The sequence below is a fragment of the Bos indicus genome, chromosome X (assembly GCF_029378745.1).
Source record: "Bos indicus isolate NIAB-ARS_2022 breed Sahiwal x Tharparkar chromosome X, NIAB-ARS_B.indTharparkar_mat_pri_1.0, whole genome shotgun sequence".
Taxonomy (NCBI): domain Eukaryota; kingdom Metazoa; phylum Chordata; class Mammalia; order Artiodactyla; family Bovidae; genus Bos; species Bos indicus.
Window position 1 is genome coordinate 104,931,524 of NC_091789.1, and position 27,933 is coordinate 104,959,456.

At 38.4% G+C, this 27,933-nt stretch overlaps 1 pseudogene; it reads right to left on the reverse strand.

Moving 5' to 3' along the window:
- Positions 1 to 5,749: 5,749 nt before the first annotated feature.
- The window catches only part of LOC139181408 (cAMP-regulated phosphoprotein 19 pseudogene), a 102,126-nt pseudogene continuing 79,942 nt past the window's right edge, over positions 5,750 to 27,933 (reverse strand).

Consider the following 27,933-nt stretch of genomic DNA (forward strand, 5'->3'; position numbering starts at 1 on the left):
CCATATTTCTGTTTTTGTGCCAGTACCATACTATCTTAATGACAGTACCTTTGTAGAATATTTTGAAGAAAGTGAGTTTGATTCCTCCAGCTCCATTTTTGTTTCTCAAGATTGCTTTGGTTCTTTGGGGTCTTTTGTATTCATACAAATTTTGAAAATTTTTTTTCTAGTTTGGTGAAAAATGCCATTGGTAATTTGATAAGGATTTCACTGAATTAGTAGATTGCTTTGGATAGTATAGTCATCTTGAAAGTATTGATTCTTCCAATCCAAGAAAAAGTATATCTCCTCATCTGCTTGTATTGTTTGCATACAGATTCTTTTGTCTCTTTGAAAGTGAAAGTGTTAGTCGCTCAGTCGTGTCTGACTCTTTGCGACCCCATGGACAATGGAGCCTGCCAGGCTCCTCTGTCCATGGATTTCTCTAGGCAAGAATACTGGAGTGGGTTGGGTTGCCATTTCTTTCTCCAGGGGATCTTGCTGACCCAGGCATCAAACCTGGGTCTGTTGAATTGCAGACAGATTCTTTACCATCTGAACCACCAGGGAAGGTTTACTCCTAGATATTTTATTCTTTATGTTGCAATGGTGAGTGGAATTGTTTCCTTAGTTTCTTTCTGATTTTTCATTATTAGTGTATAGGAATGCAAGTAATTTCTGTATATTCATTTTACATCCTGCAACTTTACTAAATTCATTGATTACCTCTAGCAGTTTTTTGGTGGCATTTTAGGGTTGTCTATGTACAGAATCCTGTCATCTGCAAAGAGTGACTTTACTTCTTTTCCAATATGGATTCTTTTATTTCTTTTTCTTCTCTGATTATTGTGGCTAGGACTTTCAAAACTATATTGAGTAAAAGTGGCAAAAGTGGGCATCCTTGTCTTGTTCCTACTTTTAGAGGAAATGTTTTCAGTTTTTCACCATTGAGAATAATGTTTGCCATGTGTCATATATAGCCTTTATTATGTTGAGGTAGGTTCTTTCTATACTGATTTTCCAAAGAGTTTTTTAATTGTAAATTGGTGTTGAATTTTGTTGAAAGCTTTCTCTTCATCTATTGAAATTATCATATGAATTTTATCTTTCAATTTGTTAATATGATGTATCACATTGATTGATTTGCATATATTGATTCCTTGCACCCCTGGGATAAACCCATTTTATCACGGTGTGTGATTCCCTTAATATGTTATTGGATTCTGTTTGCTAGAACTTTGTTGAGATTTTAAAAATTTATGTTCATCAGTGATATTGGCCTGTAATTTTCTTTTTGTGATATCTTTGTCTGCTTTTGGTATCAGGGTGAGGGTGGCTTTGTAGAATGAATTTGGGAGTTTTCCTCCCTCTGAAACTTTTTTGGAACAGTTTGAGCAGGACAGTTGTTAGCTCCTGTCTAAATGTTTGATAGAATTCACCATTGCAGCCATCTGGTCCTGGGCTCTTTGTTGGAAGATATTTTATCAGAGTTTCAATTTCAATGTGCTTGTGATTGGTCTGTTCATAGTTTCTACTTCTTCTTAGTTCAGTCTTGTGAGTTTGTTCCTTTCCATTATTGGCATATAGTTGCTCATAGTAGTCTCTTATGATCCTTTGCATTTCTATTGTGTCTATTGAAACTTCTCCTTTTTCATTTCTAACTTTATTGATATGAGTCTTCTCCCTTTTTTTCTTGATGACTGGCTATGGCTTGTTAACTGTCTTTATCTTCTCAAAGAACCACCTTTTATTTTTATTGATATTTGCTATTGTTTCTTTTATTTCTATTTATTTCTGCTCTGATAGGTATTATTTCTTTCCTCCTGCTAACTTTGGGGTTTCTTTGTTCTTCTTTTTCTGGTTGCTTTAGATATAAGGTTAAATTGTTTATTTGATGTTTTTCTCATTTTTTGAGGTAAATTTATATTGCTATAAACTTCCCTCTTACTACTGTTTTTACTGCATCCCATAGTTTTTGAGTTATCATGTTTTTATTTTCATTTGTTTCTAGATTTTTTTTAATTTCCTCTTTTATTTCCGCAGTGACCTCTTGGCTATAAAGTACTGTATTGTTTAGCTTTCATGTGTTTGTGTTTTAGTCCTTTTCCTGTAATTGATATCTAATCTTATAGCATTGTGGTCTCAAAAAAGGCTTGATACAATTTCAATTTTCTAAAAGTTAACCAATGTTTGTTTTCTGACCCAAAATGTGATCTATCCTGAAGAATGGTCTACATGCTCTTGAGAAAAAAACTGTATTCTGCTGTTTGGATATGGAATGTCCTATAGATACCAATTAATTCTATCTTGTCCAATGTGTCATTTAAGGATTGTGATTTCTTATTAATTTTCTGTCCAGATGATCTGTCCATTGGTGTGACTGGGGTGTTAAAATCCCCCATTATTATTGTATTACCCCTTAGTAGTGGTTAGCTTTTGCATTATGTATTGAGGTGCTCCTATGATGGGTGCATAAATATTTATAATCATTATATCTTCTTCTTGATACCTTGATTATTATGTAGTGTCCTTCCTTGTTTCTTATAACAGTCTTTATTTGAAAGTTTATTTTATCTGATATAAATGTTGGTGTTCCTGCTATCCTTTGATTTCTATTTGTGTGGAATATCTTTTTCCAGCCCCGCACTTTAAGTCTGCATGTGTCTGTTGAAATGAAGTTGGTCTCTAGTAGACAGCATATATAGGGGCCTTGTTTTGTATCCATTTGGCCAGTTTGTATCTTGGTTGGAGAATTTAATACATTTACATTTAAGGTAATTGGTATGTGTGATCCTATAATCACTTACTTCATTGATTTGGATTTGTTTTTGTAGGTCTTTTCTTTTTGTTGTTTTCTGTCTAGAACTTTATAGAGAAGTTCCTCTTGCATTTGTTATAGAGCTGGTTTGGTGCTGAATTATCTTAGTTTTTTCTTATTTATAACGCTTTTGATTTCTCTGTCAAACCTGAATGAGATCTTTTCTGGGTAGGGTAGTCTTCGTTGTAGGATTTTTTTTTTCCTTTCATCATTTTAAGTATATCCTGCCATTCCCTTCTTGCCTGCACTGGTTCTGCTGAAAAATCAGCTGTTAACCTTATGGGGATTCCCTTGTGTGTTATTTGTTGGTCTTCCCTTGCTTCTTTTAGTAATTGTTCTTTGTGTTTAATTTTTGTTAATTTGATCAATGTGTCTTGGCCTGTTTATTTCTGGGTTTATTTTGTATGAGACTCTCTGGGCTTCCTGGACATGGCTGGGCAATTCCTTCCCTATGTTAGAGAAGTTTTTGACTATAATCTCCTCAAATATTTTTTCATGCCTTTTCTTTTCCTCTTATTTTTCTGCAACCCCTATAATTCAAATGTTGGTGCACTTAATGTCCCAGATACCTCTGAGACTGTTCTCATTTCTTTACAGTGTCGTTTCTTTATTCTGCTCTCCTTCAGTTATTTCCACAATTCCATTTACCAGTTCAATTATCCATTCTCTTGTGTTGGCTAATCCTCTATTGTCTTCCTCTACTGCATTTTTATTTCAGTTTTTATGTTGTTGATTGTTCTTTATTTCTTCTAGGTTCTTGTTAAATATCTCTTCCATCTTCTCAATCCATGCCTCCAGTCTGTTTATCAGTGCCTGTACTTTATTTCTGATGTTTTGGATCTTTCCCATCATTACTCTGAATTCTTTTTCATGTTCAGTTCAGATGCTCAACTGTGTCCAACTCTTTGTGACCCCATGGACTGCAGCACACCAGGCCTCCCTGTCCATTACCAACTCCCGGAGTTTACTCAAACTCATGTCCATTGAGTCGGTGATGCCATCCAACCATCTCATCCTCTGTCGTCCCCTTCTCCTCCCGCCTTCAATCTTTCCCAGCATCAGGGTATTTTCGAATGAGTCAGTTCTTCACATCAGGTACGCAAACTGGAATTTCAGCTTCAACATCAGCCCTTCCAATGAATATTCAGGACTGATTTCCTTTAGATTGGACTGGTTGGATCCCCTTGCAGCCCAGGGGACTCTCAAGAGTCTTCTCCAACACCACAGTTCAAAAGCATCAATTCTTCATTGCTCAGCTTTCTTTATAGTCCACCTCTCACATCCATACATGACTACTGGAAAAACCATAGCGTTGACTAGATGGACCTTTGTTGGCAAAGTAATGTCTCTGCTTTTTAATATGCTGTCTAGGTTGGTCATAACTTTTCTTCCAAGGAGTAAGCGTCTTTTAATTTCATGGCTGCAGTCACCATCTGCAGTGATTTTGGAATCCTCCAAAAATAAAGTCTGTCACTGTTTCCCCATCTATTTGCCATGAAGTGATGGGAACAGATGCCATGATCTTAGTTTTCTGAATGTTGAGTTTTAAGCCAACTTTTTCACTCTCCTCCTTCACTTTCATCAAGAGGCTCTTTAGTTCTTCTTTGCTTTCTCCCATAGGGTGGTGTCATCTGCATATCTGAGGTTATTGATATTTCTCCCAGCAATCTGGAATTCAGCTTGTGCTTCATCCAGCCCAGCGTTTCTCAGGATGTACTCTGCATATAAGTTAAATAAGCAGGGTGACAATATGCAGCCTTAACATACTCCTTTCCCTATTTGGAACCAGTCTGTTGTTTCATGCCCAGTTCTAACTGTTGCTTCCTGACCATGTAGACTGTCTATTTTGTCTTCATTTATTTGGACCAGTGTGTTTTTACCATGCTCCTTCATTTGCTGCATGTTTCTCTGTCTTTTCATTTGTTTAATTTACTGTTTTGGGGGGCTCCCTTCCACAGGCTGCAAATCTTAGTTCCTCTTAGTTATGTAGTCTTCCCCCAGCAGGTAGGGTTGGGCCAGTGCTTGGTGAAGTTTTCCTGTTTAGGGGGACTTGTGCATATATTCTGGTGGGTGAAGTTGGATCTTGTCTCTCTAAAAGACAGTTTTGTACCCAGTGGTGTGCAGCCTATTTCCTAATGGGAAGGGCTGTGGAAAGTGTTTTGCTATCTATTTGGCACAAAGCATTAAATAGTGAAGCTGGCTGGCCTTTGGTTGGTCCAGTTCTCAGTGTTGAGATGCAGGCCTTTGGGAGATTTCTCACTAATTAGTATTTCATGGGGTCAGGAGTTCTCTGGTGGTCCAACATCTTGGATTTAGTCTGTCCAAAAGTCTGTTCTGTATATGTGTGTCTCTTTTGCTGTCTTCCATACAGGGTCGTTGTTGCCATCTTTCAAAATTCCGTATATATGCGTTAATATACAGTATTTGTCTTTATCTTTCTGACTTACTTCACTCTGTATAATAGGCTCCATTTTCATCCACTTCCTTAGGACTGACTCAAATGTGTTCCTTTTTATAGCTGAGTAATATTCCATTGTGTATATATAACACAACTTCCTTATCCACTCATCTGCTGATGGACATCTAGGCTGTTTCAATGTCCTAGCTATTGTAAATAGTGCTTCAGTGAACATTGGGGTATGTGTGTCTCTTTCTATTCTTGTTTCCTTGGGGTGTACGGCCAGCAGTGGGATCGTTGGGTCATTTGGCAGTTCTTTTCCCAGTTTTTAAGGAATCTCCACACTGTTCTCCATAGTGGCTGTACTAGTTTGAATTCCTACCAACAGTGTAAAAGGGTTCCCTTTTCTCCACACCCTCTCCAGCATTATTGTTTGTAGACTTTTTGATTATGGTCATTCTGACCAGCATGAGATGGTGCTTCATTGTGGGTTTGATTTGCATTTCTCTAACAATGAGTGATGTTGAACATCTTTTCACCCCTCCCTCTCCACAGCACAACTGAGCAAGTGAGCCTGAATAAGTGGCTACTTTTGACCCCTCAAGTCAGGGTGGAAATAAGATGTTGAAGAGACTTGCAAACAAGAAGAAGCCAAAATAAGCAAAGAAGGGGGGACCACCCTGAAAGTGGCAGGTGCAACAGATTAAAACCCCACAGTTAAGCTGAGACTGTGCATCTGAGGATGTATTTTTCTAAGAATTTGTCAATTTATTCCAGGTTTCAAATTTTATTGGCATATAGTTGCTTGTACTACTCTCTTATGATACTTTGTATTTCTGTTGTGTCAGTTGCAATGTCTCTGTTTACATTTCTTTTTTCCAATAGGAATTAAGTAGATATTTATTTTTTGTATATTTCACAAATATAATTTTGGAAGAGTTATTTGACAATTTTCAGCTTTAATTGCAAACTCTATAGGCATGTTCAGCAAAAATTCTTTTATTCTTGGCCCTTTTAATACAGGCAAGTGTCCCGTTGGATCTGTATACTTTGTTATATTTAAGATGGATAACCAAAGAAACCTACTGTATGGCACATTTAACTGTGGTTAATGTTATGTAGCAGCCTGTATGGGAGGGGAATTTGGGTGAAAATGGATACACATATATGTATTGCTGAATCCCTTTTTTGTTCACCTGAAACTATCACAACATTGTTAAGACTAAACCCCAATACAAAATAAAAAGTTTAAAATAACAAATAAGAGATGCAGTCACAGATTCGACGGCTTATTTAAAAAATTAGATATTTCTCCCAAATGCTGTTTAGTTGATCAATAACATATTACAAATAGAGTTAATGGTTTTCATGACCATCAGTGATTTCCATAATAAAATCCAGTAGTCTACCTATTAAGAGGCAGAAATTAGTAAAATAGTATTAAAATCGGGGTTTTTATCCTTTGAATAACAATCCCAGAATAAGACTTCTTTGATTCCAATTTTATAAGGTGTGATGTGGTGTCAGAGGTAGAAAGGATATGGGGGAAGATTGGCAGTGCACACTGAATTGCAGAATTAGGACAGTGGTTCAAACTTGTCCTTGTTCAGATAAAGATACTGTTTTAAAAAAATTTTTTTAATGGTTCCTTGCATGTGTGCAAGCCAAGTCACTTCAGTCATGTCTGACTCTGAGACCCTATGGACTGTAGCCTGATAGGCTCCTCTATCCATGGGATTCTCCAAGCAAGAATGCTGGAGTGGGTTTCCCTGACCTCCTCCAGGTGATCTTCCCAACCCAGGTATTGAACACACATCTCTTATGTCTCCTGCATTGGCAGTTGGATTCTTTACCATTAGTGCCAACTGGGAAGCCCAAAATACATCCTTAGTTATGGTATACTGGAAAGGACATTAAAGGATTAATAATTCATCAGCCCTACCCTTATGGCAGAAAGTGAAGAGGAACTCAAAAGCCTCTTGATGAAAGTGAAAGTGGAGAGTGAAAAAGTTGGCTTACACCTCAACATTCAGAAAATGAAGATCATGGCATCCAGTCCCACCACTTCATGGGAAATAGATGGGGAAACAGTGGAAACAGTGTCAGACTTTATTTTTCTGGGCTCCAAAATCACTACAGATGGTGACTGCAGCCATGAAATTAAAAGACGCTTACTCCTTGGAAGGAAAGTTATGACCAACCTAGAAAGCATATTCAAAAGCAGAGACATTACTTTGCCAACAAAGGTTCGTCTAGTCAAGGCTATGGTTTTTCCTGGGGTCATGTATGGATATGAGAGTTGGACTGTGAAGAAGGCTGAGCACCGAAGAACTGATGCTTTTGAACTGTGGTGTTGGAGAAGACTCTTGAGAGTCCCTTGGACTGCAAGGAGATCCAACCAGTCCATTCTGAAGGAGATCAGCCCTGGGATTTCTTTGGAAGGAATGATGCTGGGGCTGAAACTCCAGTACTTTGGCCACCTCATGCGAAGAGTTGATTCATTGGAAAAGACTCTGATGCTGGGAGGGATTGGGGGCAGGAGGAGAAGGGGACGACAGAGGATGAGATGGCAGGATGGCATCACTGACTCGATGAACGTGAGTCTGAGTGAACTCCGGGAGTTGGTGATGGACAGGGAGGCCTGGCATCCTGCGATTCATGGGGTTGCAAAGAGTCGGACACGACTGAGTGACTGATCTGATCTGATCTGATCTGAAATACCATTTAATAAATGCCATCAGGGGCCTTAAGAAACAAGCAGGAATGACAACAGGATGGGGGAAGTGAAGTAAAATGAGGTAAAAAAGGAAAATGAAAAATGGAAGTAATATGTCTGCATGTTGGGGAATGTGAAAAGGCCACAACAGAAACTGTTTTAGTTGCCACTCGGACATGCACTTCCTTCCTATAGGATATCTGTCCCTGGATCACTAAACACTAAGTTTAGAGCACAGTCCAAGTAGAGTTCACATTTAAGTGTTTGATAAAATTTGAGTACTTTGGATTGAGAAAGCCTACATATCTGGTTTAGTAAAATGTATCAATAAATATTCAGAGGTATAGTTTTATTGCATCAAGTAAAAAGAGCAACAAATTTCCAGTGAAGTAACAACAAGTAGAGGCTTTGGTGAACATTTAGGACTTATTTTTAGGTGTGCAGCACAATAATTTTGAATAACTTGTAAATAGATTGTAAGCATGCTCCTTCTAGTTCAGTAGAACAGCAATTCCTTACTATTTCAACAAGCCAATAAATATAATTATTTTAGTCAGATGTAGCCTTTAAAAATGAAATGTTTCTCAGAACTGTACTATCAAACAGGAGCTACTGGATATGAAACAGGTAATTTATTTTTATCTGGTTTTAATGAAGTATTTATCTCCAACTTATTTACTCCAACATTCATTTATAATAAAGACAATGATTCAAATCAGCCCTTTCTCAAACCACAAATATGAAACCATAGAAAGTTTAATTAAATTCAGCTTAGTCAAAAGTATCAAGCAATGGTGAAACAATCTGCAAATATGTCTTCAATGAACTGAGCTTCTAAATAACAAAAACAGAAAAGTGCAAAACCCCTATCTTAATCACTAATAATGAAGCCTAAGCAATTAATCATACCTATGAGTCCTACATGGCAGGTCTTTCCTGATGGAAAGTCCTGAGATTTCAATCACTGTGACTTTAGAGAAGGTAGGTTGGTTTAATGAGAAAATTTACCTTTAATAAAAAAACAATATTTTATTAATGAGGAAATTTGCTTTTAATAAAAGACAGCATTTTATTTTGGGTACTTAGTATTTCACAGATCTGCAACAAATTTTGAAGTAGATAAATATAAGCATTTATTATACAATCTAATACGTCCATGATCAGGACATCCCTGATAGCTCAGTTGGTAAAGAAACCACCTGCAATGCAGGAGACCCTGGTTTGATTCCTGGGTTGGGAAGATCCTCTGGAGAAGGGATAGGCTACCCATTCCAGTATTCTTGGGCTTCCCTCATGGCTCAGCTGGTAAGGAATCCACCTTGAATGTGGGAGACCTGGGTTCGATCCCTGGTTTAAGAAGATCCCCTGGAGAAGGGAAAGGCTACCCACTCCAGTATTCTGGCCTGGAGAATTCCATGGACTGTATAAGTCCATGGGGCCATAAAGAGTTGGACACAACTGAGTGACTTTCACTTGATACAAGCTAAAATTCAGACAGCAATTACATCTCTTGTCGCAAACTATAGCAGGAATCCTATCATAATCAAGAATAACATGATCTGATCTTTCAGGTTAATCTCTGACATATGTGTGAATTTAATGATGATTGCTTGCAAATAGTTATTAAAAAACCTACTAGATATTACCAAAATTCTACTTTGGGGTATTTTGCAATTCTTAAATCAATCCCACAATGATTATACATACTTTGGTATAACCTACTCACTCCCATTACAAATCTGTTTATATATATAATTAATCTTTATAACAAATTAGCACATTATTGATTTTGTTGTTTTCTGCTTTTGGAGTGGAAGGATGAGGAAGACAATCAGCAAGCTTTTCTCAGAGCGCTAGGCAGCCTTTAAGTGCAGGTGCTATGCTTAATGCACCATTTATGGTAATTTGGGGTCAGAGGAAAGCAGGTGTACAAATGAAGCCAAGATCTAGAAAAGATCCCTGGATCCAAAAGAGATGGCAGTCTTGCACAAGTCAAAGATGAAGAAAATAATACTATCATCTCAGGCTACAGATCTTCAGCATCATGCTACAGTATCACAGCTTATGGGCAGAGCTCTGAAAAGAGCAGTAAATTTGTCCCAATAAAGTCTGTCAAAGTTCTAACTAGATAAATGACAAGTAAAATTATATTTACATTTTATTGAAGTGACATCTATAGAAGCAAAATATCTAAATATGAATTATCTGTTCCACATATCATGTAAATTGCTCTAATTGTCACAAGCCTAGTTCACTTAGTTCACTATAATTACTTAAAATTCATCTTATCATAACTAGGTTTCTGGGCCAGTCTTCTCAAATATTTGTTTCATTATAAATTTCCTTTTATTTAAAAAACTGTCAATTAGTAATAATACAGGATTAAGAGTAGTTAACAACTGAGAAATCATTGTGTGAGAAAATACAGCATTCAAGAGTAAAATTATAGATACATATGTTTCTGAATAGACTGAACAGCACAGCCCAACACAATTTGAGTCAAAGAAGCAAGAAAAAAAAAGGAAAGGCCACAGGAAGCAAATTATTTTATTCTATATATATATGCTTAGTCACTCAGTGGTGTCCAACTCTTTTCGACCACATGGACTGCAGCCTTCAAGGCTCCTCTGTCCATGGGGATTCTCCAGGCAAGAATACTGGAATGGGTTGCGATGCCCTTCCTCCAGGGGATCTTTCCAACCCAGGGATTGAACTCAGGTCTGCATTGTAAGTGGATTCTTTACCAACTGAGCCACCAGAGAAGACATTTTATTCTAATGTCCCTCAAATTGACTATGGAAGTAAAAAGTTTCTACATTAAAAGACATTTATATATATGGTGGGATGATTTGGGAGAATTGCATTGAAACATGTATAATATCATATATGAAACGAATCGCCAGTCCAAGTTCGATGCATGATACTGGTTGCTTGGGGCTGGTGCACTGGGATGACCCAGAGGGATGGTACGGGGAGGAAGGAGGGAAGGGGGTTCGGGATGGGAAACACATGTATACCTGTGGTGGATTCATGTTGATGTATGGCAAAACCAATACAATATTGTAAAGTAATTAACCTCCAATTAAAATAAACAAATTTATATTAAAAAAACATTTATATAAATTACATGAATTTAATTTTCATAAAAGTCAAATATGTTCTGCATAGGACAAAAGACATGCATAAGAAACATAACATAGTTGTACGAGGCCACTGAATGTCATGAATATTAGTAACAAATGAAAAATTAAGTATATGACAGACTGAGCAATTACCGACTCAATGGACACAAATTTGAGCAAATTCCAGGAGATAGTTAAGGACAGGGAAACCTGGCATGCTGCAGTCCATGGGGTCACAAAGAGTTGAAAACCACTTAGTGACTGAACAACAACAACAAGACTGAGCACACATTTCAGTTTAGTATTCTATAACTCCAAGACCATAAACTGCTCTTGAGAGGGTTAGCAAGTAGGAAAGCCAGAGGTCCCCAAGTCACAGGAGGAAACAAACTGCAAGTGGCAGGCAGACTTTTTTCCCCCTTCTCTGTTGAGGAAGACAGTTCTACCTAACACTAACCTTTTTTTTTTTCCTTTTCTTTTCTTTTCTTAAATCTTGGGCTGCTGGCTTTGAAGTGAAGTCGCTCAGTCATGTCTGACTCTTTGTGACCCCATGGACTGTAGCCTACTGGGCTCCTCCGTCCATGGGATTTTCCAGGCAAGAGTACTGGAGTGGGTTGCCATTTCCTTCTCCAGAGGATCTTCCCGACCCAGGGATCAAACCTGGGTCTCCCACATTGTAGGCAGATGCTTTACCGTCTGAACTACAAGGGAAGCCCTTGACTCAACAAATCAATATTCATCTCAATTGTTTTATGGCCGAGTATGACGCACCTTTTACCATTCTAGCTCAACAATTCATATTGTGGGAGAGGGGCCTGATGAAACTCCCTCAGTCTTGAGGTGTCTCTCTTATCTGATTAGGAGCTCACTGCAGTCTTCAGTCCATGTGGTTGCAAAGATCTGGACATGACTGAGCAACTTTCACTCACTCACTAACAGACATAAAACACCTTGCTAAAGACTAGCAAGTGGGCACTCTTTCTGTCCCCTTCTAATGTCTATGTGGAAGCTTTCCCTATCTCTATTGTAATGTAATAAAACTTTGCTACATAAAAAGCTCTGAGTAGTCAAGCCTTGTCTCTGGCCCCAGATCAAAACTGTCTCCTCTGGGGGTCATGAATCCCGACATAGCACACAGCTCACAAACCACAACCTTTCAATCTTAGTATATATAAATGATAAATGACATATAGAGTTTTGTATAGGAATTCTTGTGCTTCTGGTTGGCACATCATCTACTCTTTAATATGTGAAATTAATACAGACAGTTGTGAGAAGCTGTGGGAAAAAATGTACTTACAAAAGTGGTACAAAAGTGGCACAAAAGTGAATTCAACAGTTAATGCACATGTTCAACAACATCTTCAACAACAAAAGGTATTTTAACACTATAGAACTTAGTAAGAATATTAGCTTCAACAGTAGCTGTTAAGCACCAGAGTCACATAAGTTACAACAGAATGGGCAAATATTGCCTGAATAACATTCTACTATTAAAGCTGAAACAGAGTTAAGGCCATTATAGTTCAAACACAGGATACAAATCTTTTGGAGTCATGTCTGTATTTGAAATATGTGACTTTTCTTCAAACTTGTGGTCTTAAATTTCTGTTTTACAAAATCCAAAAGGAAAATGTAGAAGAATTCAATACAGTAGAGGTTATATTAAATAAGAGTAGCATACGAAGCTATAATTGAATGAATTAAAGAAAGCCAAAACATTAAAATTGTAAAACTTACTTGTTACTTGTTGGAACCATTGCTACACTAGGAGTTAGGTAATACATACAATTATTTTCAAGTAGATTACTTTACTTTGCTCTAACATGTTCTTTTCACCAGTGCACCGTTAAACTAGTAAAAACTATACATAAGTATTAGTATATTCCCTTACCAGGGCTTCCCTGGTAGCTCAGTCAGTAAAAAATTTGCCTGGAGTGCAGGAGACCTGGGTTTGATCCCTGGATTGGGAAGATCCCCTGGAAAAGGAAATGGCAACCCACTCCAGTATTCTTGCCTGGAAAATCCTATAGACTGAGGAGCCTGGTGGGCTACAGTCAATGGGGTCGCAAAAGTCAGACACAACTTAGCAACTAAACCACATCCCCTTACAAGAGTAGCACACACTACTGCTACCTGCGAAGTCATCACTCTTGAATGACTTAGTGAGTGAAAGTAAATAAAAAGCATAGAAGTAATATATTAAGGGGAAATATTGGGAATTACAAGACACATGCAGTCCAAATTTTTTAATCAACCAGCCAGTTTGCTAACAAGAGATGATTACCATTGAGGAAGGTTGTATGGAGTGGGAATGTGGTCACCAGTGACCTCTGTCTTATCTGTGGCTGTGATATAGCCATACTGTAATTCCAAGAATCAAAATACTTTTTGCCCTTTCGGCAATCATTTCCTTAAAAAATCTGAACCTCTAGGCTTTTGTCTCAGATGAGGATACTTTGCTTTTAATTTTGTTTCTTCCGCTTTCTCTGGACTAGTCACTTTATCTTCCATTTCTTTCTGCTCCTCCATGGAGGCTGTCTCAGGGACTTCCATGAACATACTTCTCACTATGTGGAGGAGACACCAGAAAGAGAAGCAGTTACCAGGTAATTGAGGCTGCCCAGCTCCCTTGTTGCCTCAGGTCTGCTGGACTCCTGCCCAACTCCCCAAGCATTTGACTGGGCCACCTCTACCCACCTCCATTTTCATTTCTAATTTTAATGATTTGAGTCCTTTCCCTTCTTTTCTTGAAGAGTCTGACTATCAATTTTGTTTAGTTTGATGAGTGGGTAGCCATTTCCTTCTCCAGGGGATCATCCTGACCCAAGGATCGAACCTAGGTTTCTTGCATTGCAGGTAGACTCTTTACTGTCTGAGCCACAAAGGAAGCCCAACCAGCTTTTAGTTGTATTGATCTTTGCCATTATTTTCTTCACTTCTATTTCATTTATTTCTGCTCTTATTTTCCTGTTTCCTTCTACTAACATTGGGTTTTGTTTGATCTTTATTCTCTGATAGCTTTAGGTGTAAGATTGTTGTTGTTCTTCAGTCACAAAGTCATGTCTGACTCTGCAACCCCATGAACTACAGCATGACAGACTTCCCTGTCCTTCACAATCTCCCTGAGTTGCTCAAACGCATCTCCATTGAGTCAGTGATGCCATCCAATCATCTCTTATCTTCTGTTGCCCCCTTCTCCTCCTTCCCTCAATATTTCCCATCATTAAGGTATTTCAAGTGAATCAGCTCTTTGCAGTGGTCAGGACAAAGAAATGGAGGAAAACAATAAAATGAGAAAGACTAGAGATCTCTTCAAGAAAATTAAAGAGACCAAGGGAACATTTCGTGCAAAGATGGGCACAATAAAGGACAGAAATGGTATGGACCTAACAGAAGCAGAAGATATTAAGATGACTTGGTGAGAATACACAGAAGAACTATATGAAAAAGATCTTCATGACCTAGATAAACAGGATGGTGTGATCACTCATCTAGAACCAGACATCCTGGAATGCAAAGTCAAGTGGGTCTTAGGAAGCATCACTATGAACAAAGCTGATGAAGGTGATGAAATTCCAGTTGAACTATTTCAAATCCTAAAAGACGATGCTGTGAGAGTGCTGCATTCAATATGCTAGCAAATCTGGAAAACTCAGCAGTGGCCACAGGACTGGAAAAGGCCAGTTTTCGTTCGAATCCCAAAGAAAAGCAATGCCAAATAATGTTCAAACTACTGCATAATTACACTCATCTCACATGCTAGCAAAGTAATGCTCAAAATTCTCCAAGCCAGGCTTCAACAGTATGTGAACCATGAACTTCCAGATATTCAAGCTGGATTTAGAAAAGCCAGAGGAAGCAGAGATCAAATTGCCAATATCCATTGGATCATCAAAAAAGAAAGAGAGTTCCAGAAAAACATCTACTTCTGTTCTATTGACTATGCCAAAGCCTTTGACAGTGTGGATCACAACAAACTGTGAAAAATTCTTAAAGAGGTGGGAATACCAGACCACCTGACCTGCCTCCTGAGAAATCTGTATGCAGGTCAAGAAGCAACAGTTAGAACTAGACATGAAACAACACACTGCTTCCAAATCGGGAAAGGATTTCGTGAAGGCTGTATATTGTCACTGTACTTATTTAACTTATATTCAGAGTACATCATGAAAAATGTTGGATTGGATGAAGTACAAGCTGAAATCAAGATTTATGGGAGAAATATCAATACCTCAGATATGCAGATGACACCATCCTTATGGGAGAAAGCAAAGAAAAACTGAAGAGCCTCTTGATGAAAGTGAAAGAGGAGAGTTAAAAAGTTGGGTAAAGATTCAACATTCAAAAAACTAAGATCACGGCATGTGGTCCGACCACTTCATGGCAAATATATGGGGAAACAATGGAAATAGTGACAGATTTATTTTGGGGGGCTCCAAAATCACTGCAGATGGTGACTGCAGCCTTGAAATTAAAAGACGCTTGCTCCTTGGAAAGAAAAGCTATGACCAAACTAGACAGCATATTAAAAAGCAGAGACATTACTTTGCCAGCAAAGGTCCATCTAATCAAAGCTATGGTTTTTCCAGTAGTCAGTTATGGACGTGAGAGTTGGACTATAAAGAAAGCTGAGCACCGAAGAATTGATGCTTTTGGACGGTGGTGTTGGAGAAGACTTTTGAGAGTCCCCTGGACTGCAAGGAGATCCAACCACTCCATCCTACAGTAAATCAACCTTGAATATTCATTGGAAGGACTGATGCTGACACTGAAACTCGAATAGTTTGGCCACCTGATGTGAAGAACTGACTCATCTGAAAAGATGAATTTCCAGCTATCTAGGAAATGCACACCTCATGTTGGAGGGTCACTTCCTATGCCACAGACAAAAATGCAACTTGGAGGGGCACAAGTTATTGCTCCCATAGTAGTATTGATAATACCTTCATTTTTAGAGAGTGCAGATATTACTTTTTCCACCCAGGGGTGGGATCCATTGCAAGTTTTTCATATTCCATTAACATGATTCAGTTCAGTTCAGTCAGTCTGGTCCAACTCTTTGTGACCCCTTGGACTGCAGCATGCCATGCTTCCCTGTCCAGCACCAACTCCCAACTCAAGTTTGAGATTGTACAAACTCATGATGATCAAGTCGGTGATGCCATTCAACCATATCATCCTGTGTCATTGCCTTCTCCTCCTGCCTTCAATCTTTCCCAACATAAAGGTCTTTTCTAATGAGTCAGCTCTTCACATCAGGTAGTAAAACTACTGCAGCTTCAGCTTTAGCATTAATCCTTTCAAAGAACATTCAGGACTGATTTCCTTTAGGATCAACTGGTTTGATCTCCTTGCAGTTCAGGGGACTCTCCAAAGTCTTCTCCAACACCACAGTTCAAAACCATCAATTCTTTGTCATTCAGCTTTCTTTATGGTCCAACTTTCACATCCATACATGACTACTGGAAAAAACATAGCTTTGACTATACTGACCTTTATCGGCAAAGTAATGCCTCTGCTTTTTTAGTATGCTGTTTAAGTTTGTCAAAACTTTTCTTCCAAGCAGCAAACTTCTTTTAATTTCATGGTTGCAGTCATCATCTGCAGTAATTTTAGAGATCCCTCAAAATAAAGTTTCTCACTGTTTCCATTGTTTCCTCATCTATTTTCCATGAAGTGATGTGACCAGATGCCATGATCTTAGTTTTTTGAATGTTGAGTTTTAAGCCAACTTATTCACTTTCCTCTTTTACCTTCATCAAGAGGCTCCTCAGTTCCTCTTCACTTTCTGCCATAAGAGTCTTATCATCTGCATATCTGAGGTTACTGATATTTCTCCTGGCAATCTTGATTTCAACTTGTGCTTCACCCAGCCCAGCATTTCGCATGATGTACTCTGAATGTAAGTTAAATAAGGAGAGTGACAATATACAACCTTGACGTACTCCTTTTTGCCATTTTGATCCAGTCAGTTGTTCCATGTCCAGTTCTAACTGTTGCTTCTTGACCTGCATACAGGTTTCTCAGGAGGCAGGTCAGGTGGTCTGGTATTTCCATCTCTTGAAGAATTTTCCAGAGTTTGTTGTGATCTACAGTCAAAGGCTTTGGCATAGTCGGTGAAGTAGAAAAAGAGTTTTTTTCTGAAACTCTCTTGCTTTTTCTATGATCCAACAGATGTTCACAATTTAATCTCTGGTTCCTCTGCTTTTTCTATATCCAGCTTGAACATCTGGAAGTTCTCGATTCATGTACTGTTGAAGCCTAGCTTGGAGAATATTGAGCATTACTTTGATAGCATGTGAAATGAGTGCAATTGTGCAGTAGTTTGAACACTATATAGCATTGCCTTTCTTTGGGATTGGAATGAAAACTGACATTTTCCAGTCCTATACCACTGTTGAGTTTTCCAAATTTTCTGGCATATTGAGTGAAGGACTTTAACAGCATCATCTTTTAGGATTTTAATTAGCTCAGTTGGAATTCCATCACCTCCAATAGCTTTGTTCATAGTGATGCTTCCTGAGGCCCACTTGAATTCACACTCCAGGATGTCTGGCTCTAGGTGAGTGATCACACCCTCTTGGTTATCTGGGTCATTAAGACCTTTTTTGTAGAGTTCTTCTCTGTCTTCTTGTCATCTCTTCTTCGTATCTTCTGTTTCTGTTAGGTCCTTGCCATTTCTGTTCTTTTGGTGTCCATATTTGCTTAAAATTTTCCCTTGGTAGCTCCAATTTTTTAAATTTTATTAATTTTTTTATTAATTAATTTATTTTAATTGGAGGATAATTACTTTACAATATAGTGATGATTTTTGCCATACATTGACATAAATTATCTACAGGTTTACATGTGTCCCCCCACCCTGAAGTCATTCCCACCTCCCTCCCCACCCCATCCCTTGCATTGTCCCTGGGCACTGGCTTTGGTTGACCTGCTTCATGCATCAAACTTGAACTGGTCATCTATTTTACATATGGTAATATACATGTTTCAATGCTATTCTCTCAAATCATCCCACTCTTGCCTTCTTCCATAGAGTCCAAAAGTTTGCTCATTACATCTTGGTCTCTTTTGCTGCCTTGTATATATGATAATTGTTACTGTCTTTCTAAGTCCATATATATGCATTAATATACAATATTGGTGTTTCTGTTTTGGACTTACTTCACTCTGTATAATAGGCTACAGTTTCATCCACCCATTAGAACTGACTCAAATGCATTTATTTTTATAGCTGAGTAATATTCCATTGTGTATATGTACCACAACTTCCTTATCCATTCATCTGCTGATGGACATCTAGGTTGCTTCCATGTCCTAGCTATTATAAATAATGCTGCAATGAACATTGGGGTACATGCTGCTAGGTTGCTTCAGTCGTGTCCGACTCTGTGTGACCCCATAGACGGCAGCCCACCAGGCTCCCCCGTCCCTGGGATTCTCCAGGAAAGAACACTGGAGTGGGTTGCCATTTCCTTCTCCAATGCATGAAAGTGAAAAGTGAAAGTGAAGTCGCTCAGTCATGTCCAACTCTTCGCGACCCCATGGATTGCAGCCTACCAGGCTCCTCCATCCATGGGATTTTCCAGGCAAGAGTACTGGAGTAGGGTGCCAGTGCCTTCTCTGTGGGGTACATGTGTCACTTTCAAATCTGGTTTCCTTGATGTGTATGCCCAGGAGTGGGATTGCTGGGTCGTATGGTAGTTCTATTACCAGTTTTTAAAGGAATCTCCACATTGTTCTTCATAGAGGAGCTGAGAATTTATATATGTATAAGCTGGATTTAGAAAATGCAGAGAAATGAGAGATCAAATTGCCAACCTCCGTTAGATAATAGAAAAATCAAGGGAGTTCCAAGAAAATCTACTTCTGACTCAGTGACTACACTAAAGCCTTTGATGATGTAGATCACAACAAACCATGGAAAACTCTTAAACAGATGGAATACCAGACCACCTTACCTCTCTCATGAGAAACCTGTATGCAAGACAAAAAGCAACAGTTATAACCAGACATGGAACAATGGACTGGTTTAATTTGGAGAAAGGAGTATATCAAGGCTGTCACCTTGCTTATTTAACTTATATGCAAAGTATATCATGTAGAATGCTGGGTGATTCACAAGGTTGAATCAATATCGCCAGGAGAAATATCAATAACCTTAGATATGCAGATGATACCACCCTAATGGCAGAAAATGAAGAGGAACTTCAGAGCCCTTTGATGAGGATGAAAGAAGAGAGTTAAAAAGCTGGCTCAAAACAACATTCAAAAAACTAAGATCATGGCATCCCTTCCTGTCACTTCATGGCAGATAGAAGGGGAAAACATGGAAGCAGTGACAGATTTTATTTTCTTGTGCTCCAAAATCACTGCATGTAACTATAGCCATGAAATTAAAAGACAGTTGCTCCTTGGAAGAAAAGCAAGATAGCATATTAAGAAGCAGAGTCATCCCTTTGTTGACTAAGGTCTGTATAGTCAAAGTTATGGTTTTTCTAATAGTTATACAGAGGTGTGAGAAGGAAGGCTGAGGGCCGAAGAATTGATACTTCAGAATTGTGGTGCTGGAGGAGATTCTTGAGAGTCCTTTGGACAGTAAGGAGATCAAAACAGTCAATCCTAAAGGATATCAACCCTGAATATTCACTGGAAGGATTGATGCTGAAATTCCAATACTTGGTCAGCTGATGTGAAGAGTTGACCTATTGGAAAAGACCCTAAAGCTGAGAAAGATTGAGGGCAGGAGGAGAAGGGGGCAACAAAGCATGAGATGGTTGGATGGCAGCACTGATTCAATGGATATTAGTTTGAGCAAACTCTGGGAGACAGTGAAGGACAGGGAAGCCTGACATGCTGTAGTTCGTGGGGTCACAGATAGTCAGAGATGACTTAGCAATTGAACAACAACAATTGGTCATATTGTTTAAAAATATTTTTCCCAAACAGTAGGTTGTCTTTTCATTTTGCCTATGGTTTCCTCTGCTGTGCAACGGTTTTTAACTTTAATTATGTACCATTTATTTGTTTTGTTTTATTTCCCTTACTTTCAGAGTTCAGATCAGATCAGTCGCTCAGTCGTGTCTGACTCTTTGCGACCCCATGAATCGCAGCACGCCAGGCCTCCCTGTCCATCACCAACTCCTGGAGTTCACTCAGACTCACGTCCATCAAGTCAGTGATGCCATCCAGCCATCTCATCCTCTGTCGACCCCTTCTCCTCCTGCCCCCAATCCCTCCCAGCATCAGAGTCTTTTCCAATGAGTCAACTCTTCGCATGAGGTGGCCAAAGTCCTGGAGTTTCAGCTTTAGCATCATTCCTTCCAAAGAAATCCCAGGGCTGATCTCCTTCAGAATGGACTGGTTGGATCTCCTTGCAGTCCAAGGGACACTCAAGAGTCTTCTCCAACACCACAGTTCAAAAGCATCAATTCTTCGGTGCTCAGCCTTCTTCACAGTCCAACTCTCACATCCATACATGACCACAGGAAAAACCATAGCCTTGACTAGACGAACCTTGGTTGGCAAAGACCCAAATAAATATTGCTGTGATTAATATTGAAGTGTATTCTGCCTAAATTTTTCTCTAGGAGTTTTATAAATTTTTATGAAGTTTTAATAAATTTATAAGCTTTCTAAATTTATTGTCTAGGAGTATCCAGTCTCCCATATAGATCTTTAATGCATTTTGAGTTTATTTGTGTTTATGGTGTTAGGTGGTGGTTTAGTCACTAAGTCATGTCCAACTCTTGCAACCCCATGGACTTTAGCCTGCCAGGCTCCTCTGTCCATGGGATTCTCCAGGGAAGAATACTGGAGTGGGTTGCCATTTCCTTCTCCAGGGGATCTTCCCGGAATCAAACCTGGGTCTCCTGCATTGCAGGCAGATTCTTTACCGACTGAGCTACAAGGGAAGATCCTATGGTGTTAGAGAATGTCCTAATTTCATTTTCTAAATGTATCTGTCCAGATTTCCCAGCCTCACTTTCTGAAGGGACTATCTTTTCTCCACTGTATATTCTTGATTCCTTTGTCATAGATTAATTGACCAGAAGTGTGTGGGTTTATTTCTGAGCTCTCTATGATATCCCACTGATCTATGTGTCTGTTTTTGTGTCAACACCAGTACTGTTTATATGACAGTATCATTGTCTGAATTCAGGAAGTATGGTTCATTGAGCTCTATTTTTTCTCAAGATCACTTTGGGTATTTGAGGCATTATAATTTTTAAATATAATTTTTTTCAATATAATTTTTAAAAATTATTTTAGTTCTGTGAAAAATGTCACTGGTATTTTGATAGAGATTGGATTCATTCTGGAGATTGCCTTGGGTAATATGGTCATTTAAACCACATTTATTCCTTTAATCAAAGAACATGATATATCTTTCAATCTATTAATTTTGTCTTCAATTTCTTTCATGGATATGTTATGATTGTTAGAGCATAGGTCTTTTTCCTTCTTAGGTAAGTTTATTGTTAGGTATTTTGTTCTATTTATGCAATAGGAAATAGAATTTTTCAATTACTTTCTTTTTTGGTAATTTGTTTTCAGTGTATAAATACATGACAGATTTCTGTATGTGAATACTGTATTCTGCATTTCACTGAATACATTGATGAGATGTAGTTTTCTGGTGACCTCTTTAGAACTTTTCTCTGTATAGTATTATGTTATCTGGAGATAGCTACCATTTTACTTCTCCCTTTCCAATTTGAATTCAATTTATTTCTTTTTCTTCTCTGATTGTTGTGGTTAGGACTTCCAAACTATGTTGAATAAAAGTGATTTAAGAGAATAGCATTGAAACTTATACATTATATACCATATGTATACATATATGTATACATATATACCATATGTATACATATATGTATACATATATACCATATGTATACATATATGTATACATATATACCATATGTATACATATATGTATACATATATACCATATGTATACATATATGTATACATATATACCATATGTAAAACAGATATCCAGTGGAAGTTTGATATATGACATAGGGAAACCAAAGCCGGTGCTCTGTGAAAAACTGAAGGATGGGGTGGAGAGGGAGGACAGAGGGGTTTCAGGAGGGAGAGAACATATATGCCTGAGGCCAATACATGTTGATGTATGGCAGAGGCCATCAGAATATTGTTATTATTCTCCTATTAAATAAATCTTAAAAACAGATAACAACTAAGACCTGCTGCATCCTACAGAGAACTATATTAAATACCATGCAACAACTTATAATAGAAAACAATCTGAAAAAGAACACATATATGTGTGTGTGTATATATATATATATGTGTGTGTGTGTGTATGTGTGTATATATATATATATGTGTGTGTGTGTATATATATATATATATATATATATATATATATATATATATCAGTTCAGTCGCTCAGTTGTGTCCGATTCTTTGCGACCCCATGAATCTCAGCATGCCAGGCCTCCCTGTCCATCAACAACTCCTGGAGTTTACCCAAACTCATGTCCATCGAGTTGGTGATGCCATCCAGCCATCTCATCCTCTGTCATCCCTTTCTCCTCCTTCCTTCAATCTTTTCCAGCATCAGGGTCTTTTCAAATGAATCAGCTCTCTGCATCAGGTGGCCAAAGTACTGGAGTTTCACCTTCAACAGCAGTCCTTCCAATGAACACCCAAGACTGATCTCCTTTAGCATGGACTGGTTGGATCTCCTTGCAGTCCAAGGGACTCTCAAGAGTCTTCTCCAACACCACAGTTCAAAAGCATCAGTTCTTCAGTGCTCAGCATTCTTTATAGCCCAACTCTCACATCCATACTTGACTACTGGAAAAACCATAGCCTTGACTAGATGGACCTTTGTAGGCAAAGTAATGTCTCTGCTTCTTAATGTGCTGTCTAGGTTGGTCATAACTTTCCTTCCACAGAGCAAGCATCTTTTAATTTTATGGCTGCAATCACCATCCGCAGTGATTTTGGAGCCCAGAAAAATAAAGTCAGCCACTGTTTCCACTGTTTCCCCAGCTATTTGCCATGAAGTGATGGGGCCAGATGCCATGATCTTAGTTTTCTGAATATTGAGCTTTAAGTCAACTTTTTCACTCTCCTCTTTTACTTTCATCAAGAGGCCCTTTAGTTCTTATTCACTTTCTGCCATAACGGTGGTGTCATCTGCATATCTGAGGTTATTGATATTTCTCCCGACAATCTTGATTCCAGCTTGTGCTTCTTCCAGCCCAGCGTTTCTCATGATGTACTCTGTATATATGTTAAATAAGCAGGGTGACAAAATACAGCCTTGACGAACTCCTTTTTCTATTTGGAACCAATCTTTTGTCCCATGTCCAGTTCTAACTGTTGCTTCCTGACCTGCATATAGGTTTCTCAAGAGGCAGATCAGGTGGTCTGGTATTCCCATCTCTTTCAGAATTTTCCACAGTTTATTGTCATCCACACTGTCAAAGGCTTTGGCATAGCCTATAAAGCAGTAATAGATGTTTTTCTGGAACTCTCGCTTTTTCGATGATCCAGCAGATGTTGGCAATTTGATCTCTGATTCCTCTGCCTTTTCTAAAACCAGCTTGAACATCTGAAAGTTCACAGTTCACGTATTGCTGAAGCCTGGCTTGGAGAATTTTGAGCATTACTCTACTAGCATGTGAGATGAGTGCAATTGTGCAGTTAATATTCAGTTAATATTTGTCTTATTTACCTGAAACAAGTATCATTAGATAAAAAGTTTAATTGCATTCATTAAATTCTATTCAGTGTTAAATAAATATAAGGTGCCAGTTCATAGCAAACACCTTCTTCCAACAACACAAGAGATGACTCTACACATGGATGTCACCAGATGGTCAATACTGAAATCAGTTTGATTATATTCTTTCCAGCCAAAGAAGGAGAAGCTCTATACAGTCAGCAAAAAAAGACCAGGAGCTGACTGTGGCTCAGATCATGACCTCCTTATTGCCAAATTCAGACTTAAATTGAAGAAAGTAGGGAAAATCACTAGACCATTCAGGTATGACCTAAATCAAATCCCTTATGATTATACAGTGGAAGTGACAAATAGATTCCAGGGATTAGACCTGATAGACAGAGTCCATGAAGAACTATGGACAGAGGTTCATGACATTGTACAGGAGCCAATTATCAAGACCATCCCCAAGATAAAAAATGCAAGAAGGCAAAATGGTTGCCTGAGGAGGCCTTGAAAATAGCTGTGAAAAGAAGAGATGCCAAAGGCAAAGGAGAAAAGGAAAGATAAACCCATTTGAATGCAGAGTTCCAAAAAATACCAAGGAGAGATAAGAAAGCCTTCCTTAGTGATCAGTGCAAGGAAGTAGAAGACAATAATAGAATGGGAAAGACTAGAGATCTTTTCAAGAAAATGAGAGATACCAAGGGAACGTTTCATGCAAAGATGGGTACAATAAAGGACAGAAATGGTATGGACCTAACAGAAACAGAAGATATTAAGAAAACGTGACAAGAATACACAGAAGAACTATATGAAAAAGATCTTCATGACCTAGATAACCAGAATCGTGTGATCACTCACCTAAAACCAGACATCCTGGAATGCAAAGTCAAATGGGCCTTAGGAAACATCACTACAAACAAAGCTAGTGGAGGCAATGGAATTCCACTTGAGCTATTTCAAATCCTAAAAGATGATGCTGTGGAAGTGCTTCACGCAATATGCCAGCAAATTTGGAAAACTCAGCACTGGCCACAGGGATGGAAAATGTCAGTTTTCATTCCAATCCCAAAGAAAGGCAGCGCCAAAGAATGTTCAAACTACTGCACAATTTAACTCATCTCACATGCTAGCAAAATAATGCTCAAAATATTCCAAGCAAGGCTTCAACAGTATATGAACTGTGAAATTCCAGATATTCAAGGTGGATTTAGAAAAGGTAGAGGAATCAGTGGAGAAAGCAATGGCAACCCACTCCAGTACTCTTGCTTGGCAAATCCCATGGACGGAGGAGCCTGGTAAGCTGCAGTCCATGGGGTCGCTAAGAGTTGGACACGACTGAGCGACTTCACTTTCACTTTTCACTTTCATGCATTGGAGAAGAAAATGGCAACCCACTCCAGTGTTCTTGTCTGGAGAATACCAGGGACGGGGGAGCCTGGTGGTCTGCTGTCTCTGGGGTCGCACAGAGTCGGACACGACTGAAGCGACTTAGCAGCAGCAGCCACAGCAGAAGAAGCAGAGATCAAATTGCCACCATCTGTTGGATCATCGAAAAAGCAAGAGAGTTCCAGAAAAACATCTCTTTCTGCTTTATTGACTATGCAAAATCCTTTGACTTTGTGGATCACAACAAACTGGAAAATCCTTAAAGAGATGGGAATACAAGATCACCTTACCTGCCTCTTGACAAATCTGTATGCAGGTCAAGAAGCAACAATTAGAACTAGACATGGGACAACAGACTGGTTCTAAATCAGAAAAGGAGTATGTCAAGGCTGTATATTATCACCCTGCTTATTTAACTTATATGCAGAGTACATCATATGAAATGGCAGGCTGGATGAAGAACAAGCTGGAATCAAGATTGCCAGGAGAAGTATCAATAACCTGAGATACACAGATGACACCAGCCTTATGGGAGAAAGTGAAGAAGGACTAAAGAGAGTCTTGATGAAAGTGAAGGAGAGTGAAAAAGTTGGCGTAAAACTCGACATTCAGAAAACTAAGATCATGGCATCTGGTCCCATGACTTGATGACAAATTGTTAGGGAAACAATGGAAACAGTGAGAGACTTTATTTTGGGGGCCTCCAAAATCACTGCAGACAGTGACTGCAGCCATGAAATTAAAAGACGCTTTCTCCTGGAAGAAAAGCTGTGACCAACCTAAACGGCATATTAAAAAGCAGAGACATTACTTTGCCAACAAAGGTCCATCTAGTCAAAACTATGGTTTTACCAGTAGCCATGTATGGATGCGAGAGTTGGGCTATAAAGGAAGCTGAGCGCTGAAGAATTGATGGTTTTGAACTATGGTGTTGGAGAAGACTCTTGAGAGTCCCTTTCATTGCAAGGAGATCAAACCAGTCACTTCTAAAGGAAATCAGTCCTGAATATTAATTGTAAGAGGTGATGCTGAAGCTGAATACGTTGGCCAACTGATGTGAAGAACTGACTCATTGGAAATGACCCTGATGCTGGGAAAGACTGAAGGCAGGAGAAGGGGATGACATAGCATTAGATGGTTGGATGGCATCACTGACTCAGTGGACATGAGTTTGAGCAGGCTCTGGGAGTTGGTGATGGACAGGGAAGCCTGGTGTGCTTCAGTCCATGGTACCTCAAAGAGTCGGACAGGACTGAGTGACTGAACTGAACTGAACTGAATTCATACATATGTATATATAGATAAATATATCTGTGCTAAGGGGTATGTATTTGTACTACATGTATTGGTACTGATACTTAGGGAAAAAAATATCTGAATATTTGTATTATTGTAACCTCTACCTGAATATTTGTCTTGTGGCAACCCCAACCCGAATCATAAATATTTTTCTAATCCTGATTCTGATGTATCCTGTCCTCTTATTTAGATTAAAATTTTGCTACTTTTCACTAAATTTTTGCTACTTTTCATTCTAGGGTTTTGCAAATTTTATGGATTCTAAAAATGGATTTAAGAATTCCTTAGTTTTAGGTTTCCCTTTATGTCTGTAAACTTCACAATATTCAAAGACTTCAATATACTTTCAAACCTTATTGACTCTACCAAACCAGGTTTCATTACCTAGTTTTACACGTGAGGTAATTGAGGCTTAGAAAGGTGGAATGATTTACTCAAGCTCCCATTATGAGTGAGAAGCAGAAATGGCATTTGAACCCATGTCAGTAGATTCCCACAATCTTGTTTTTAAGAGTGTGACTTAAGAAGAAGAAAGTTATACTAGTTTAGGTCCAGGTATTAGTGCTATCTCAACAAAGCAAAAATGTTTTCCAAAAATAAATATGCTGACGTATTGAAATTTGAACTTTCAATAAAATCAATTTCTAACCTATGCATTTCTTTCTTTAAACTGTACTGCTATCAATAAAATGTCTTCCTTGTTAGATTTACTTACATAGGAATTCATCTTCCATTTTGAAACTCTTTTGAAACTTTTGTTTGAAAAACAGAGCATTCTCTGTGTGGACAAAGACTGTTTCCTGTCACTTCAATAAACAAAAAATGTTGCCTTCCATTCCCTTGAACAAAAGATATTTTGGCCATCAAACCATCAGTCACTGAGCTGCCCCTGATAGTATACTCTGAGGGGCATTCAAGATGGAGATAAAGAGGATACTGGCCCTAGATAGTTAAGATGTATATGAAAGGAGTAATTTCAATGAACCCAGACTCCTGAATCTTACCATCTTTGGAAAGGCAAAAAAAAAAAAAATAATAATAATCATTAACTTGAGATATCTATATTGTGATTAGCAACAATCTTTGAATGTTTTACTACATTTTTTTTTCAGCAAAAAAAAATAATCCTATATTACCTGGCTCCTCCCTTATCCCTTTGGAATAGTTTCTTAGAACTATCTGAGACGCTTTATCCTGAGCTGTAGTATTCAGGAAGCCATTAAATAAAACATAATTCTCAACTTCTAGGTGCTTTTTTTTTTTTTTTTTTTTCAGTCATCAGTTTTGGCAACCACAAAGGGAAACAAGCAGATTTCTCTCTTTCATCTGAACTCTATGAGGAATCAAAGCTTTGGTACCAGCAGAAGCCCTCTTGTGCCTGCTCACCTCCTTGGAGAGTCCAAATTAATTTGGGTGAGTTTCCCTTGGGCCTTGGATCTCCTGTTATTGGCTGGTGATACTAAGTTTTATTCAATATTATTAAACTCCTCACTGGATGAGTAG